This window comes from Rhinatrema bivittatum, chromosome 2 (assembly GCF_901001135.1).
Source record: "Rhinatrema bivittatum chromosome 2, aRhiBiv1.1, whole genome shotgun sequence".
Taxonomy (NCBI): domain Eukaryota; kingdom Metazoa; phylum Chordata; class Amphibia; order Gymnophiona; family Rhinatrematidae; genus Rhinatrema; species Rhinatrema bivittatum.
Genome location: NC_042616.1, coordinates 713946022 through 713965194, shown reverse-complemented (window position 1 = coordinate 713965194; position 19173 = coordinate 713946022). Strand labels below are relative to the sequence as shown.

Below are 19173 nucleotides of genomic sequence, written 5' to 3'. Positions count from 1 at the left end.
GAATCCAGCAAATGCTTGAGTAGTAACCAATGGTCAACAAGAAAGACATTAACGGGTAGATTTTGCAAGCTGCGCACACACGTCCATGTGCGCGCGTTTCCCGGCGCACGCACATGGACCCGCCGATTTTATAACATGCGGGCACCGGCACGTGCATGTTATAAAATCGGCAGGCTGCGTGCACATGTGCGCCAGATTTTATAATCTGCGTGTGCAAGGAGGGGCTAAAATTGTGCAATTTTGCATGGCGACGCATCGCAGGTTTCCCCAGTTCCCTCCCAGTCCGCTCCAATTAAGGAAGGAACTGGGAGGGAACTTCCCTACCCCCTACCTACCCTCCCTTCCCCTCTCCTCCCCAACCCCTAAATTAAACATTTTTTCTTTTTACCTTTTTGGTGCAACTTACTTCAGCTCCGAGCTGAAGTAAGTTGCGCGCGCCGGCGAACAATGGCGCTGCCCCAGCCCGCCCCCGCTCCTCCCCACCCAAAACAGGCCCTCCAGCGCGCTCCTTCCAAGAGGCCCGGCACTTGAGCGCGTTCCAGCCTTTATGTGCGTGGCAGGGCTTCTTGGAAGATTCGCCCGGCGCACGTAAGGGCGGCCATGCGCTTAAAGACCGGAATTTACGCACACCGGGCATTTAAAATCTGCCCTTATGCTTCTGAGTGTGAATACAACTTCTCTGTTCAGTTATTCAAAGCTGAATCTGTGATGTAGTTTGGCCAGGATATATCTTCTTTTTGATTCGTTGGGAGTAGTTACATGACTTTTGTTGTGTGTTATTTACATGCGCTTCTATGGACACCTATATCTTGGCGGTTTGTTCAGGTGTTTGTGCAGTTTCCAGCTCTGAAGGTAAAGTGATGTGCTTTGTGGAATATGATGAGAATACATTCTCATTTATAAAGTAGACTCTATAAGCAGCTATAAAACTCAATATTTTTTATTAATTTAATATATTATTACTTTTATGTCTGCAGTTGTTTAAGATGTTATATGAAGTTGATACGTTTTTTCCATCAGCCCCATCATGGTTGAGCAATTTGAAGATAGCGATAAGCACAGAACATTAAACCTAAGTTGTCATACTTATGAGGTGCTAGTTCAGTCTCCCAGGAGGCAAGATTTCTAGGGTCATGAAGTGCGGTCATAGATAGAGCAAAGACAAACTAGGCAGTGGTCAATAGCTCTTTTGCTTCTCCTTGCCTTTTGACTCTATATCTCCCCTCTGTATCACATGATCATAGACAGTCATCTCTGAAGGCTGAGGTTTCTGGCATGTGGTTTTAAGAAGAGGCAGTAGGGATGTGCATTTATCTGAAACAAAAGTGTAACATATGACAAATGAGTCTATTTTTGTTTCATTTCAAAATGAATTGAAAATTTTAAAACAAAAATTTCAATAATTTTTTGTTTTTAGGAAACAGAGCATCCTGTTTGCATATAGGGCACAGCGATTGCTAATAGTGCACCCTATTAGCAAATAGGGCACACTGTTTGCAAAGAGCATGCCCTATTTACAAATAGTGTGTACTTTTCCAGAAGAAAAAAACCCACAAGAAAACAAATAAAATAAAACCCTGAAAACTAAAAACAATCCAAAAAATAAAAAACAACATGAACACACAGAAAATTAATGTACACATCTCTAAGAGGCAGGCCCTTATATGCTACCACTTTAACTTGCACCCCTTCTGTTAGTCATATCTGGGGTCCCGGTTTTCTTTCCTCATTTTTCTGCTTAATGAATAGAGGTTGTTTTCCTCCTTACTATTCGTTTTGCAAGTACCTGCATCAGTAAGCATGAACTGAAGCGTTATACTATACATAGCTAGATGCTGAAGTGATATCATGATATTTGTGAAAACCTCATCACTTTTTTCTTGTTTTGCAGGACAAACTGCTGATTGACTCCAGTTCCAGAAGGAGATAATTTCTGCCCATGGTGTTGGATTACCTTGAGTTATTGCACATCAGAAGACATGGTTAATCAACCATAACCTAACAAAACAGGGAGATGATTGCTGCCTTATTTTATATTTCTGGTGGCTAATTCAGTGTAACATTTGAAACAAATATGTAGCTCAAAAGACAGTCTTTAGAATGCAATAATTGCATGATCTTTCATTGCTGGGATCTTTAAGCAGCCTTTGTTTCCCTTTCAGACTTCCTCTAACTTAAGCCAGCACCAGGGGATAATCACTTCCCTTTTCTTACTCGATATTCCTCTCTCTGTGCAACCCAGAATTCTTCTGGCTTTAGCTATCGCCTTGTCACATTGATTCACTGACTTCTGATCGTTAGACACTATCATCCCAAGGTCTCTCTCCTGCTCTGTGCACATCAGCTCTTCAGCCCCCATCGAATACAGTTCTTTTGGATTTCCACACCCCATATGCATGACTCTGCACTTCTTAGCATTGAATCTCAGCTGCCATATCTTCGACCACTCTTCCAGCTTCCTTAAATCCCGTCTCATTCTCTCCATTCCTTCCAGCATGTCCACTCTGTTGCAGATCTTAGTGTCATCCACAAAAAGACAAACCTTACCTTCTATCCCATCCACAATGTTGCTCCTAAAGATATTGAACAGGACCGGTCCCAACACCGATCCTTCCGGCACTCCGCTTAACACTGCTCTCTCTTCAGAGTAAGCTCCATTTACCATCACACATTGTCTTCTGTACGTCAACCAGTTTGTAATCCAGGCCACCGCCTCGGCACTCACTCCTAAGCTTCTCATTTTATTCACAATCCTCCTGTGCGGTACCATATCAAAAGCTTTGCTGAAATCCAAGTAGATGACATTGAGTGCTCTTTCTCGATCCATTTCCCTAGTCACCCAATCAAAAAAGTCAATCAGATTTGTCTGACAGGACCTTCCCCTGGTGAATCCATGCTGCCTCTGGTCCAGCAATTCTTCTGACTGTAGATAGTTCACCATTCTTCTTTTCAGCAGCGACTCCATTATTTTTCCCACCACCAAGGTGAGGCTAACCAGCCTGTAGTTTCCAGCCATCCTCTCTGCTCCCACTCTTATGAAGCGGGACCACCACTGCTCTTCTCCAATCACTTAGCACCACTTCCATTTCTTTAAGTGGGGGCTGGATAAAACTAGCAAATACAGGCAAACCACCCACCTTTAAATCCACCTAAAGCAAAAAAAAACAGTACAATATTGAGCAAAAAAAAAACTTTGCATCTGGTAGATGCAAAAAAGTGAAAACAGTCAGTAAAAATAGGGGCCCAGGCCTGGTACGACCCATTTGCACAGAATGGCACACCCATCAAGGCAATGGGCCGGCAGCAGCAGAAGAGACCGCAGGCCGCCAGTGGAACCTAACCAGCCAGCGGCCAAAGAAGGAGAGCGCCAGCAATGGAAGAAGAGGCACGACTTTCGGGTATGGGCACAAGTGCGTTCATGCACGTCCACAGCTTCCGCTCTCTCCCCTCCCCAAACCGAAAGATTGGTGGGTCGTATGGCCTGAAGATAGCAGGAGGCCCGTGCTACCATGGTGGAGCTTATCCTGCCTCAAAGACAGCACAGGAGGCTCGCAGGACCGTGGTGGAGCTCATCCCAAGACCCGATTATAACAGGAGACAATGTGTGTATGTAAGCTTGTATGTATCTGTGAATGAGAGAGAGCCTGTGTGTGTGTCTATGTGAAATCCTATGTGCATGAGAGTGTGTGTGTCTGTGTGAGAGCCTGTGTGTGTGTGTGTGTGACTGTATAAGAGCCTATGTGTGTGTGTGTGTCTGTGTAAGAGCTTCTGTGTGTGTCTGTGTGAGAACCTGTATGCCTGTGAATGTGTCTGTGTGAGAGTTTGTGTGTTTGTATAGGTTTGTGTGCCTTTGAGAGCCTATGTGTCACAAATAGGCTCTCACAGGCACACACTCACACATACACACATATAATGTATCTCTGAAGGTGAGGGAGAGGCAGCCTGATCTGGGGAGCTGATAAACAGAGGTAACTTGCACAAAGCAGAAATTACTACTCTTAACAGAAGGCAAGGGATTACTACCCTTAACCAATAAGCCTTGATGCTTTTGACTCAACTACAACATCATTCCCCACTTTGATGGTGGTTGGAGGGGGTGGGGGGGGGGGGGGGGGTAAGAGGAATTGGATTCACATGACCACCAACACAGGCCCCTGACTTTTATGGTCTGGGGTACTGATACACAGACATAAGTGAAAAAGTACAGGACTGCTTCTAAGTCGAAGTCCATAAGCAAAACACATCAGCACTGTCTGAATTTTCAAGAAGGCTCATTGAATAACTGCACAGAACAGCAGTTGCTATCCTTAAGAGAAACATGGGGTAACCTGCACAGCATGGCAGTTACCTCCATAAGTAGCTTGCTGGTCAGACTGGATGGACCATTTGGTCTTTTTCTGCCATCATTGCTATGTTCCTATGTTATTATGTGTAACCCCTGAACAGGAAAACCCTAATTTGAACGAGGCCTACATCTCAAAAGATGGACCCTATTTGCACCAGTTCTCACTAATTCACCAAATCATCTGAGAATCCAGTTTTGTGTTAGTCATACCCCAGTCTTTTTCACACACCATATAAATAGCACTGAGGATCTCTTCACTTAGAAACAGCAATAACCAGGCTGGAAACTGTGTGAGTTCCAACTCAATTTTACTGATAGGTTGCAAAAGTGATTGATGATTTCTTTACAAGCTCAAAAGTGAAAATAGTTCAACTGATTATCATAAGCTGAATTGCATAAACATGTGACTATACGTCTCCAGCAACCAGTTCTCCAGATACTTCAGCCAATTCCTTGAATAATTTGACTCTTTACTTCTCCTTACTTTGAATGCCTTTCTTTACCTCGGTTCCCAGATCTTCCCATGGGAATGGGAAGGAATTTATCCCCATTTACTTCTCAAAATCACAGTTCTCATACTTTCCCCATAGTCTTCTTTGTTTCTCACATTCCAGTTCCTCACTTCTCGCTCTATAGCACCAATGGGGCGCCAGGGTTTTCACTCTCCAAAATGTCTCTGACTACTATCAAAGCACAAGTACTCACCTCATATGTCATCAGTTCTTCCGATGCGACACTGGAGGGGCACCTTATCACACCACTCTTCCCTAGTGCTTCTTCCTGAGCTTACATAGAATTCTTACAGCACACCTCAATGTCTTCCCCCTGGGAATGGATAGGAGCCAATTCCTCCTGGATGACACCTCCTCTTCTTTCCCACTTCTTTCAAAAGGAAAGCCAATGATCCTCCAGTCCACTTCAACTGAGCCTCTGGATCCTATGGGGCTCAATAACAGAAAAGTGTAACCAAAACCAGAAGCAGGAAGGGTGGAAAAACTTCCCCCTCAGGCAACTAAAACAGTGATCAAAACACGGGCAACACAAGACAGGGATGAGGCACTCTGTCTCCTTTCTTTTCCCCAGTCTCCATGCGGATAGACCCCAGAGTCCTGTCTCAGAAAATAATCATATAGGCACCGCATAGAGTATGCTGCTTTTAAAAGGCAACTCAAAAAATTCAACTAAGAATCCACAACTAAAATCCAACCTAAAATCTATAGCCTAAGATGGTGGCAGGGGTTTGCAAAAGTTGTCAGCCCACCATCTGCTTCTCCCACATGAGGGAGCAAAATCCAAACCTCTGCTTGAATTAATCTCTCTGTACCTCCCCAGAATTATGATTCAGTCCTTCTGGTAAGGAAACTAACATTTCCTTAAAACATGTGCAATGGTGCTGCAATGTTTTCTCAGCCCAAGTGTTATGGTGAAGATTTCTTTGTCTCTGTTATGAAGTCGGAAACTTTGCTGCAGGGTAGAGTGAATTTCTGATACAGAGAAACATTGGAAAAACTTCACTCTGTCCTTGGGCTGGCAAAGGATCCTTGCCCTATCTGGGCATGCAGTATCGAGAGGAAGGGAGAGACCAGGATCACCAAGGGGGAAAAAAAAGGGGGAGGTGATTCTGAAGGAGGGAGTGGAAGTGTTTCTTCATAACTACTACCATTACAGTTATTTATCATTTCTAAAGCCTAACTAGACAACTGTGACCAATTAGGCCCCAGCTTATGATATATTGCATCTCGATGCACAAGTCCTTTTCTGGACTTCATGGTTTTTCTTTGTACTTGGTGTTCTCTCCCGTATGGGAAGCTTCATAGATTCAGATCATTTTAGCTGCATGACAATTTTACTTGTATTTCCAAAGTAATATATAGAATGATTAAAATAAATAAATAATTTCTGATCTCGTCTTGGACGTGAGGAGTGTAGGACAGCAGAACTAGCAAGCAAAGGCATAAACTAAGACACAAAAACCAAATTCAGTGTATGAACTTTATCACAAAAGCAGGATGCTGAAGCAAGTATTACATATTTCCTCTATGAAGCAAGATCGGCAGAATGCACAGATTCTTCTGCATGCTCTGATCTTAGGCTCTTCAAGCACCACAGCATCCATAGATCATCACCCACGCTCAGGAAGTCCTCCAGCAAAATAATTCTGAAGTAGAAAATTAAAGAAGAGCAAAATTCATGTCAAAAAGGTCAGAATCCATAGAAAATAGAATTCTAAATAGAGGCATGTGAGCACAGCTTACAGACTGTCATACGAAATGCATATTTATTCACAGACATAGAGACTGACACACAGAGCTGAGTCATACATGCGAAGCCTCGTTCCTGGCCACACACATCCTCAGGCACACAGGGTGCCTGTCCACGTGCATGCACAATGTTCCTTGTCCACACAGGCACACAGCCTTACTCATGCAGGCAGACGCATTCCAAACACAGGCACACATCATGATCCTGGTCTCAGTTCCTCCCTCTCCTGGCAGGGGTGTACCAGGAAACGTCCCTCCATTCCCTCTGCTCGTTCTCTTCCCCTAGCTGACTCCAAACGAGTTACGGAATAAATGACTGCTTTCACTGTCGTCGTCCCCCCCCCCTTCCACCCCTGCCCCCAATACAATCGTATTTAGACTGAAACAGTCTGTGGCAAGAGGAGTGCTGCCGCCAAATGTCAATAAAATTAAGCAAAAGAAGGTGAAACAGTAATGAGTATGGCCTCCCCACCAATTTTATCCACTGTATATATGTATTTTAATTCACAAGACCCTATCACTGCTTATTACCAGATCTTTTTTGGACCCCAGGGGAAGATTCATTATATTAGAGGATAACATATATAGTAAAACTCCTAGTTCCTCTGCCTTTCTGGCTAGCAATTATGATGGGAAAACATCATGCTAAGCCTTTTCCAGGCAGCAATACCTGTACTTCTTGACAAGACATACTGTTGTGATTTTTTAGCCTTTCTTTTCGACCAGTCACAAATCCTGATATATCACTTTTATCTCATTCCACCTAAATGACATCATGTTTGACATACTCTAGCTAACAAGGACAAAATTGGGGCTCGCATCTTAACAAAAACTGCAGCGCATGCCACGGTGACTTAAAGACAGATACTGCCAGAAATGCTATAATTGACAAGGGGTCATGACATGATGTCGGAGGGAGGGGAGAGTGCTGAAACATGAGGAAATTGTTCTTTACTGAGTCGGTGGTGGATGCCTGGAATAGCTTATTAGAAGAGGGTGCACAACATTCTCTGACATATGGCATCACTTGCACAAGTTTTTGAAAACAAATATTTATTGAGCATTTTTGGCAATAATTGAAAACATTATTTCTTGTAGGAATGGCAAATGATGATCCTGTTGTGGTTTCCTTTGGCATGAAATCTAGTCGAGGTTCCACGGTTTTGAGGCCTTTAATTAAGTTCGTGTGTTAACATTTTTAGTAAAATTGTTGGACTCTCAGATGGTTTAACTGTAACCAACCCATGACAGAATTTAAGTATGCCTGGGGCAGACACAGAAAACAGAGGTAAGAGCAGGTGGGGGAGCACTAGGTAAAGAAATGGTAGGGGACCAAGGTGTTGAACTAGTTACGGAAACAACAGAAGGCCAAAAAGGTCTAATCTTTCAACTAAGATGGCGGTCTTCTGATGGTGAATGTTTATATGTTGGATCTCTGATGGTTTTCTGAGGATTTATATATATTGGATGTACTTGAAATACACCGGAGATGGCCCGTTGATTTGACTTGAATGTGTATAGAGGTGGATTATAAATTTGTATACAACGAGGAGAACACCTGGGACGATATGATATGTTTGATTTAGATGAAAATATTGGGAAATCATCACCTCTTTCAATGTCATCAACTGTTACTCTGTGCAAGTGAGGATGTATTCTGCAATCAATTTTTGAATTATAGAACGATATCCACTCTTGAGATTTCATGATACTCTGTGGACTTTCCCCTGGAGATGCTTTTCTCAAGCGAAACATGTTGGGAGGCAGCCCCTTTGTACATTGTTTTTAGTATATTTAGTTTGTATGAGTGTGCATGTTTGAATGGATGTGATGACTTTTAGATTATAAGAAGTGGATACATTTTTGTGGTTTCATGGGATAAATTTGTATACATTGATTTTTTTGTGATAAATAAAAATTTGTATTTTTTTATATAAATTTTTGGTTCATCATTTTATGTACTGATTTGTTTTTGTGTGTGATATACAATTTTTTTCCTTTGATCAAAAAGGGAAGAAGGCAAAGTCAGCTTGAACAGAGTAGTGATAGGGCTACATGAAGGTACCAAGAGGAGCTAAAGTCAAACAACATGAAACAGCAGCAAGGCTTTGATACATGCTGGATATAATGGGGAGCGGGATGCACGTTTCCGTGCATGGCTTGTAGGCTGACTTGGTTATGGTTTCTGGCTAGGGAGAAGGAGCCATATCTTGCAGGGATTTGTGTGTGTGTGTGTGTGTGTGTGTATGTGTGTATTGGGGAGAGGGCCTGGGAGAGGGGGAGGAGGGGTGTATGGGAAATGAAGGTGATAGCCACAGTTATAACAGTGAATGCACTCAAGCTTGTATGGCTAGCAGCTGGGAGATATACTCAGAACAGTGTAGGCAGAGGCAACCTGGCAGGCTGGAAGAGCCAAATGGTCTTTATCTGCCAGCATCTACTATTTCTATGTTCCTATTGTTCGAAACATCAGCTCCTAAAAGTGTAAAAGGGAGGGAAGATTCTTATGTATGCTTGTGTGCATTGAACTATTAATATAATATAAAATAAGAAATGTTAAAATGTTTCCCTCTTTCACCATTTAACACTTGCTGCTTGTGACTGGACATGGGGATTGAGCTGATGTTATAAGACACACCTTGTATCTCTCTCTCCCCCTGTTTGCTGCTATCAGGTTTCATTTCTGATCTGCCCTGCAACTGTGCTGCAGCTGCTAGTGTGAGTAGGCATTCTTGTTTTGCATAGATGTTTTGTTCCTCAAATAAATGCTAAACTGTTTTTTGAAACTTGTTATTAAGTGATGTGTGCTTTCATTCTGCTGTTCTACTTACTTTGAACACAAAGGGGTAGATTTTAAGACCTGCGCGTGGGCGTACATGTGCGCCCGATTTTATAACAGGCGTGCGCAAATGGCTGCTGTGCCGGGAGCCTCTGATCCCGCCCCGCCCTGCCCCCGGATCGCACCCCCCACCCCCCGCAAGCCCCGGGACTTACACGTGTCCCGGGGCTTTATGCGCATCGCCGGGCTTTTGAAAATAGGCCCAGTGCGTGTAACCTTTTGAAAATCCAGCCCAAAGGTTAAGCCATGGCCACCAACACCTCGAAGAAGAAATGCCCTGGAGGTTCACATCATGCACTAACCAGAACAGCAGCAGAAAGGAGAGGCTCCTAGTATGTGTCCTATAAATAGGGCCCTTCATTTTCAGTTTTTATTGTTCTTTATTTTTCCCAGGAATTTATCAGGGTTTATTATGACAAGAAGAAAATCAAGAGAGGGTCCATTTTTAGCTGCTGTGCAGCTCGGCTGGTTAAACAGATAAACATATCTTGGGGGGGGGGGGGCGAGAGGGACATGCTAGGCAGGGGATGAGGGTACAGATGGGTACTGCTGTGCCAAGCTATCTCGCGCTTCCTCGCCGGCCAGCTTGTCTGGTCCCGCCCCCTCTGTACTACGTCATCGAGGGGCGACTCTGCTTGAAAAAGCGCGCGGCGACGCCAGAGGAGTGAGAACTTTGTTGGACTTTTTAACTGCATTACCTGCTGGAGCAGGTCTCGATTGGCCTCTGGAAGCTGTTGCCATCTCTGCTGTGCCAAGCTATCTCGCGCTTCCTCGCCGGCCAGCTTGTCTGGTCCCGCCCCCTCTATACTACGTCATCGAGGGGCGACTCTGCTTGAAAAAGCGCGCGGCGTCGCCAGTGGCGCCGCGCGCCGGTGCGTCGCCCGACTAAGGAGCGAGACAAAGGGTCTTGCCCCTTTGTTAGCCCCTTAGTTAGTCCCAGAGTTAGTTCTAGAGGAAGAGAGTCCTTAAGAGCATTCCATTTATATCTTCACTGTAAGTATTGTATTAAAATGGTGGGTTACGCTATATCTTCATTGATTACCTATAATAGAATGGAAGAACGTTCTTTGTTAAAACGATATAAGCCGTTTTACCGGTGTCTTACACAAGTTCAGGTGATTCCGAATTCTAACCTCTTTACCCTGACAATGCTGTCTTTATCCTTAGTTAACATTCAAGCGATTAGTAAAAAGATTCCTGTTGTATGTGACCATTTTAAGGAAGCTAGACCAGATATTTATGGGATCACTGAGACGTGGCTGAGGTCCACGGATACAGTGTTAATTAATCAGTTACCTTTGGATCAATACGATGCCTTTTCTTGCCCTAGGCTAGAGAAAAAAGGAGGAGGGTTATTACTGTTATCCCATAAGAAATTGCATTTGATTCAACAAAAAACGAATATTGTAGCACAATATGAGGTAGCCTCATTTAAATCAAGCTTGCTACACATTTTTCTTGTTTATACACCTCCGGGGCTTTTGGAGCACAATTGCTCTCCTCTTATCGAACTTCTCTCATCCACAATAGATCCCAGTATACCTACTATAATTATGGGGGATTTTAATCTACATGTGGATGTGCTTCCATTATCAGCTAGCTGTGAAATGTTTTTGAATACTTTGGATGCATTAGGCTTTGTTCAATTGGTAAATTCCCCTACACAGAGAGTAGGTCATACGTTGGACTTGGTATTTGTAAATGATGCTTGGGAAATCAATTCTCTTCCTAAGAGTCTACCTGTACCATGGTCTGACCATTATTTGATTACTACAACCCTTTATTTAAAATCACCACAGACTAAAATACTAGTAAAGGATAAAATTGAAATCGAGATAAACAAAGCTTGCTCTAGTGATGAACTTATTGCTAGTTTTCCACAAGCAGTTCAATCCCTCGATAGATCGAACACTCGTAGTGCAGTGACATCTTGGGAGGATGCTATGTTGGAATTATCCAATACACTATGTCCTTCTAGCAAAAAATGGATTTCTTCATATGGTAAAAACAAAGCCCCTTGGTTTTCTTCCCAATTAAAAGAATGTAAGAAAGGGTTAAGAAAACTAGAACGGATTTGGCGGAAACACCGAAACGATACCTCGTTAGGTAATTATATATCAGCTTTACATGATTATAGAGAAGCTATTAATACCGCTAAACGTAATTTTTATTCAGAGAAAATTCACAAATTCCAATTTAATCCGAGGATGCTTTTCTCTTATGTATCTGAGCTTACTCAGCTAAAATGCAAGTCCTCTTTTGGGTCTAATAACCTAAAAGATAAGAGTAATGAGTTTGTTCTTTTTTTTAAAGAAAAAATTTTAGCTGTATTAAAAGAGGTAAATACCCATGACCCACTTAAGATTACTTTGCCAATTAACCCATCTGCTAGCTGGTTAACATTTAAATCAGTTTCTTCATTAGAAATTGTTAATTTAATCAAAAAAATGAAACCAGCTTAACATCCTTTAGATAAGATGCCTATTAAATACCTTAAGTTAGTGCAAGATATTATTGCTAAACCTCTGGCAGATATAGTTAACTTATCTCTGGAAGAAGGCATATTTCCTGATAGTCTGAAAAACGCAGTTGTGAAACCTATTTTGAAAAAAGCTCATTTAGATCCTGAAATTTTAGCCAATTATCGACCAATTTCAATACTCCCTTTCTTGGCTAAACTTCTTGAGAAAGTAGTGAATCGACAGTTAATGGAGTATTTGGAAGAACATCAAATACTGTTTCCAGCACAATATGGCTTTAGGAAAGCTCATAGTACTGAGACTCTGTTGATTTCATTAAGTGATACCATTCAAAGAGGTTTTGATCAAAATACCTCTTACTTGTTAATTCTGTTGGATATATCAGCGGCGTTTGACACCGTTAGCCATGAGGCACTTGTGCTAAGACTTCAGGAGATAGGTCTTGCCGATAAAACTTTGGCTTGGTTTAAATCCTTTCTCACCAATAGATCATATGTAGTTTAGCTAGGAACAACAAAATCTGAAGCAGTGGATCTTCAAACGGGAGTCCCTCAGGGTTCCTCACTTTCTCCTACCCTGTTTAATGTCTACATGGCTCCCTTATGTAGATTCTTAGCAGGATTGGGTCTTGTTTATTACTTGTTTGCTGATGATATCCAGATTTTGATTCCCGTAAAAGATTCTTTAGCAGATACGTTAAAATTATGGGATATCTACCTTAAGTCAATAAACCAACTATTGACCCATATGTCCTTAGTTTTAAATAATTCCAAAACAGAAATTCTGTTTATTTCTAACAAGGTTACTGAAAAAATAAAAGTAGACATTTCCACTTTTTCATCGACTTATAAGATTCTCTACGATGTTAGGGATTTGGGTCTCATTCTGGACTCTGAATTAAATATGAAATCAGCTATAAAAGCTATTATAAAAGATGGCTTTTATAAATTGAGAGTTTTAAGAAAATTGAAGCCTCTGTTGCATACTAATGACTTTAGAATTGTACTACAGGCTTTGATTTTACCGAAAATAGATTATTGCAATGCGTTGTTCCTTGGCGTTCCATTATCTACCATTCGCCCATTGCAATTATTGCAGAATGCTGCGGCCCGTCTTTTAGCTAATTCAAATAGATGCGATCATATCTCACCCGTGTTGATGAAGCTACATTGGCTTCCGGTACAGTATCGTATCCAGTATAAGTGTTTTACACTTATACATAAAGCCATCTACAGGTCCAATTCTGATTGGCTGAATGCCTCCTTACATCTACAAATACCATCTCGGAATTTGAGATCATTGGGGCAAGCATTATTAACAATTCCATCTCCCAAACTGGTGCGCTTGGGATCAGTCAGAGAGAGGTCTCTCTCCCTGGCAGGTCCTAAGTTATGGAACACTCTTCCAGTCGATATTCGCCTAGAGGACAATTTTCTTAACTTTAAGAAGCAGATTAAGACCTGACTATTTCAGCAGGCTTTTAGTCATATTAATTGACCTATTCAGGTTATGTGAGGAAGCGAGGTTTTTACCATTAAATTGATGGGAGGAATAGGGATCTGGGAGGTTTGGGTAACTTCTTTGTAGGTAACAGAGGTTTATAGCCTCATTTATCCATTTTAGAATTATTTTATACTTATTAGCCTGTAATAGTGTTTTATTGTGTCAATTTCAAATATAATTTTATTTTATTACTGAAAGAATGTAAACTTAGATAAGTTTTTTATAACAATTATTACTAGTTTGAATTTGTTACTGCAATTTCTATAATTGTAAACCGGCTTGAAATGTATTTGAAAGTCGGTATATAAAGATGTATAAATAAAATAAATAAATAAATAAATAATATCCGGCTAACTAGCAGGATATATTTGGCTGCACTCCCCCCCCCCCCCCCCAGAATTCCTCAACTTATGTACCAGGTAGCCATATAGATGGATACCTTTTCAGGTATCCATCTATAAAGCTTTTGATTATTGATCTTGAGAAAATCAGTTGAAAAAAAATGACTAATTTTTCCGGGTAAATATTGGAGTTAATTCTGGTGGACAGAAGCCAGGACCTTAAAACAATATTAAGCAGATTCTCCGACCCACCTACTCAGCAGCATCCCCATCTGTACCCTCATCCCCTGCCTAGCATGTCCCTCTCGCCCCCCCCCCACCCTGCCGAGAATCTCCCTTTCCTCCTCATTTCCCCACACTGCAACAGCCTTCATCCTTACTGGTGGTGGCTCTAGGATTTTCCTCTCTCCCTCGGCAGCATGCTTACCGAGACTGCCATACTGCTTTTGTCCAGGGCCAGGAACTGCTTCTGGTGGACATGGCATACTTCAAATTGCATTTGTGGCACAAGAAAGCAGGCACTTTGGTAAAAAGGCGGGACTTGAAACATGGCATGGGTCGCACTGGAGTGCAAGCTCTTTAACTGGTGAGGACGGGAGTTGAAATATTGCATGTACTTTGGCCTACACTGGCTTCGCGCTGACACCCGCCCCCAGTCACAGCCCCGACTCCTACCTCTCGCAAGAGGCAGAGGTGGTAAAGAGGAGTGGATATTCAAATAGAACGGGCAGAGAGCCAGATCAACAGTCTTGTGAATTCTCTTATGATATATGGCAGAAAGATTGACTTGCCGGAAAGACAATGTAAATGTTATGGCTCCAGTTCAGGTGGAATGTAGGGAACACCACCCTCAGAGTGGCACAGGATGGAAAGATGGCATGACAAGGCTGAAGCAAAGCTTGTACAGGCTGGTAAGGCTGGAGCAAGGCTTGGACAGGCTGGTAAGACTGGAGGAAGGTTGGACAGGAACAGCATGTGGGTAAGACTGGAACTGAAGCTTAGACAGGAACAGTGTGCAGGTAAGACTGGATCTGAGGCTTAGACAGGAACAACGTGTCAGTAAGACTGGAACTGAGGCTTAGACAGGAACAGTGTGCAGGTAAGACTGGAATTCAGGTTTAGACGGGTACAGACTAAGACAGGCAGGAAAGGACGAGACAAGGACAAGACAGAACATGGAACATACAGGCTCAAATGCAGTGATACAGGAAGTCCGTAGGGGCTAGACAAGGTAAGGCTGAGAATAAGGCAAGAAGAGGCCTAGATAGGCCAGAGGTCAGGGTAAGGACTAGATAGGCCACAGCACAAGGCAAGAGTAAGAAGACCCTTAGGCAGCAAGGCAAGGAGCAGGAAGGCCCTTAGGCCACAAGGCAAGGCTAGAAGCAAGAAGGCTGGATGGCCAAAAGGCAAACAAAACACAAACTTCTGTTTGTTGCCTGACTTTCTGACGACCTATTTAAAATAAAACACACAAACTTCTATTTGTTGCCTGACCTTCTGACTACCTATTTAAAACAAAACACACAAACCTACTAAATAATATAATTTAAAAAATTTCTCCATGCAGTACTTACTTACTGATTCTTTCCAGCCACCAGCAAGGTGATCCTCTCCTCGCAGTGCTCCCACTGGATCCTGAAGTCTTTACACTGGGGGTTTCTTACACCATTCAGTTTCCTTGTAAATGCTGCTGATAGATATGTGTTCTTTGAACCTTTCCGACTGAGATACTCTTTGGATTGTAAGAAATTAGTAGCAAACTAATCCTGAGCAAGAATGGTTAGCTGCATTAAATTTGATGAGGCTATCTACATTTTACAGTTTTCTTTTTATCCTTTCTTTGAGTATCTAAGAGGCTTATATTAGGGGGGGGGGTTTGGATTATACTTTATATTATGGTCTTTCTTGAAATAAATTTACAATTTTTTTCTTTATTTTCTTTAAAGAGTGTTTACAAATGCTAATTATGTTGTTTGAATGCCTACTTCTGTGTTTTTTTTGTCAAATATCTGTGTATTTGATTATATTTAAATGCAATAAAATATAAAAGAAAGCCATGGAAGGAGATCAGATCACCAAGGAAAAAAGTGTAAAGAGAGAAGAGGGCCCAGAACAGAACTGTGGGGTACACTGACTGATAATGGGATAGCAGTGGAGGAGAATAAACCAAGAGACATATTAAAGGTGTGATGGGAGAGACTGGAGGAGAACCAAAACAAACTGATGCACAGAATCCAAGTAACTATGGATTAACAAGATCAAAAGCAGCCTTCTTTCAGATGAGGCAACTGTAGTCCTGATGTCGATGTTGAATTAGCTTGATGGTCCTGGATGATATTCCTAAACTGCTGGCTTGTGCTAAGTGAGTTTTCTTGACACACTGCTTCACAGTCAAGAACTTCCATGCCAAATCTTTTCCAAATAAGATGCTGTAATTGTCTATAATGTGGTCCAGGGTCTTGTTATTTTTCTCTTGGCTGTTCTTGAGAAACCATTAATGTTCCCTTGCCTTAGTGCAACTGGCACTCAGACCTGCCTCTTCAGCCTCCGTTTGTTATGCTTGCATTGTAGATTGGTGCTGGGGGCAACTGCCTGGTACCTTCCATGGTCTTGTCCCCTCTCCCCTCCTCCCTGAGCCTACTGGATCTTAACACTGGACTCTGCCTTCCCTCCTCTATCCCTGAGCTGGCTACACTGCTGCTGAATTGCCCCATCTGCTATCACCTCCCTCGCCAGCATAAACCGTACTCTTCTGCTCTTGCTGGCTATCATGACATCTTCCCTCCTGCTCGTCCTTATCTCAGCACTTGACCTCCTAAGCACTCAGCAGTCATAGTTCTCACAAATTCATGCAAACACATTGACTTGTGCATCCTTTTATGCCCCCCTGCTCTCCAGTGTCACTCTTCGGTTGCAAACCCTAATATGCAGAGGTACACTGTTGTCTGTAGGGCCACTTTTCTTCCAACTGTTATGACCTTCGGTCGCAGACAGCTGCGACTGCGTCTACTCACGTCCTGCAACGTCCTGCTTCCCTCTCCGGGCTTGCTTGTGGCAGGGGCTAGTCTCTGCCACCACGTACCCCATGGTTCTTCATGGCAGTCGGGATGCCGCCGCCACCCATGCCGACTCTGGGCCTTCCTAGGTGCGCGCATCCGCCACCGGGCCTTCTTTTAAAGCTGCTATGGTGGGAACCTCAAGGGCATCCCTGATTGATGAGGTCATTGGATCAGAGTTCTTAAGCTCCGCCTTCACCCTCAGCTAGCCAACTTGGCAATGAGTTCCATCGCTACTTTACTAGCTCCTGCCTCCGTTGGACATGTGGTGACATTACCGGACCCTACTTGGACTCTGGACCCTGGCTGGTACCCGCTCCTCGGGGGCCTGCATGCACACTCTCTATGGAGACCTGGTCTCCTGGCTTCCCCCACTCCTCAGGCTGGCCCTGTGCCTTCCAGAAGTCCTATACTGCTGGCTCCTCGCTCCTCAGAACTGCCTCTAGGAATGCCTTCCCCAATTAGGAGTTCTATCTCCATGCTTCCCCGCTCCTCGGGGCAGTGCCTACATTCTATACCAGAGACTGTCAGTGCTTCCCCATTCCTTGGGGTAGTGCCTACGTTCTACACTTAGGACTGTCAATGCTTCCCCGCTCCTCGGGGCAGTGCCTATGTTCGACACCTCAGACTGTTGTGTTTCCCCGCTCCTCAGGACAGTACCCTTGTTCAACCACTGGTGCCTGCCAGTACTTCCCGCTCCTTGGGCTTGTCTATATCATCACCTGGAGACCTGACTCGGGCTTCCCCGCTCCCTGGGTTAGCCTACGTCATTGCATCAGTACCTCCCTCGCTATGCAGCTCTGCCCCTCGGGGTTGCCTCCACACTGTCTCGCGCTTCCCGCTCCTTGGGTCTGCCTAGCACCACCCCCTTTGGAGGTCTCTGCCCAGGCACTGATCTCCAGCCTGGGCAGAGACCTCCAAAGGGGGTGGCGGGCAGAGACCTCCAAAGGGGATTTGTGGCAGGCACTGATCAAACCCACAAACTATAACACCAACTCTATGTCTTTCTCCTTTCAAGAACAACTCAGTCCACTGAAGGCCCCGGAGTGCTAGGGTTCTATCCAGTGGGGAGGAGGATTTAACTCCCAAGGTCCTAGACTCACAGAAGTGGGTTCCAACACATGTGATCTCTCAATTCCTTTAGCTTTTCTTTCTCCACAGTACTCACACTTAGGATGTCCTTGTTTTAGGGCACCTCTGACTCTTAATGAAGATGCTGGACACTCTGGTGCAATGTTCAACAAAAGTTTACTGCAACCAAAAATAACTGAAGTCCACTTCACAAATTCTCCAATTTATCTTCTTATAAAAATAACACAGTCCAAAGTTCCTCTATCCTCAGTTCTCTCAGCTGAGCCAGTGTCCCTTAAGTGGACTAGGCAAGGTCCAATCCTCTAGTGTTTGCTGGACTATAGGGAGACTTAAATGTGCTAAGTTTGCCTATTATCTAAACTTTGATTCCAATGGATATATCTATATCTATATACTGATTACAGTTTTTTGCTTTGCTTTATGCAAATAAAGAAATAAAGAAGCAGTGGTTTTGACTAATATTGGGACTATTAAATATTCCTCATACTCCTTCTCTCTTGGATCTGTGTTTTACAGTGTGATTTTTTTTTTTTTTTTTAAATCTAATAATAAACCAGCATTGAGACACCATTCCCATGCACTGCATGGGCATCCAACTTGACATACACAAAGACTGTCAAAACTTGAAACAAACTGAAACCAACAGGCAGGCACACCAGAAGACAAACTATAGAAAGAGAAACAGCAGAGGAAACAAGAACAAGACAAGGCACACCAAATTGTTCGACAATCACTTATTTCACCTCACTCTAATCTTCCGGGCCTAGGTCCAGTTGCTTTCCCCTTTCTGCATGCTATATTGACAAGACCTCGTCCTTGCCCCCTTTTTTCTATATTTTAGGAGAGATGGGGGAGGAACTGGGAGAAAAGTAACACTGTGCATCCACAAAATAGTGTACAGACAGTAAATAACATGGTGCTATTACTCTTTCATATTTTGTGCACTAGTGTGCATATAAAAAAAAACATAGCCACTTTTTTTTTAGCTGTCATAGGCACTGTAAATCATGATCCTAGTGAATGGCATATTAAAAGTGATTTTATCAAGCACGCTGAAACATTTAGTGCCTACATGCTAAAATATTTGTAGTGTGTGCTTTAATAAATTGGCCCCTCTGTGCCCAAGTTCTCCACACTGGAACTGTAGTGCAATGTGAATTGAGGGAAATCTTGTCAGGAATGCCGTTAAAACCAGAAGCAGAATGCATTTTATGTTTTATAGATTATTTTATTTTTAATTAGCCGCCCAGCGCCAA

At 43.0% G+C, this 19173-nt stretch overlaps 1 long non-coding RNA gene across 1 annotated transcript in view; it reads right to left on the bottom strand.

The window, feature by feature from the left end:
- Positions 1–953: 953 nt before the first annotated feature.
- LOC115085574 overlaps positions 954–19173 on the bottom strand; it is a 38493-nt gene continuing 20273 nt past the window's right edge. Inside the window, exons 2-4 of the long non-coding RNA XR_003854898.1 lie at positions 6374–6503; positions 5051–5282; positions 954–1314 (exon numbers count right to left, since the gene is read on the bottom strand). This is a non-coding gene — a long non-coding RNA (uncharacterized LOC115085574). The remainder of the gene's footprint in view (positions 1315–5050; positions 5283–6373; positions 6504–19173) is intronic.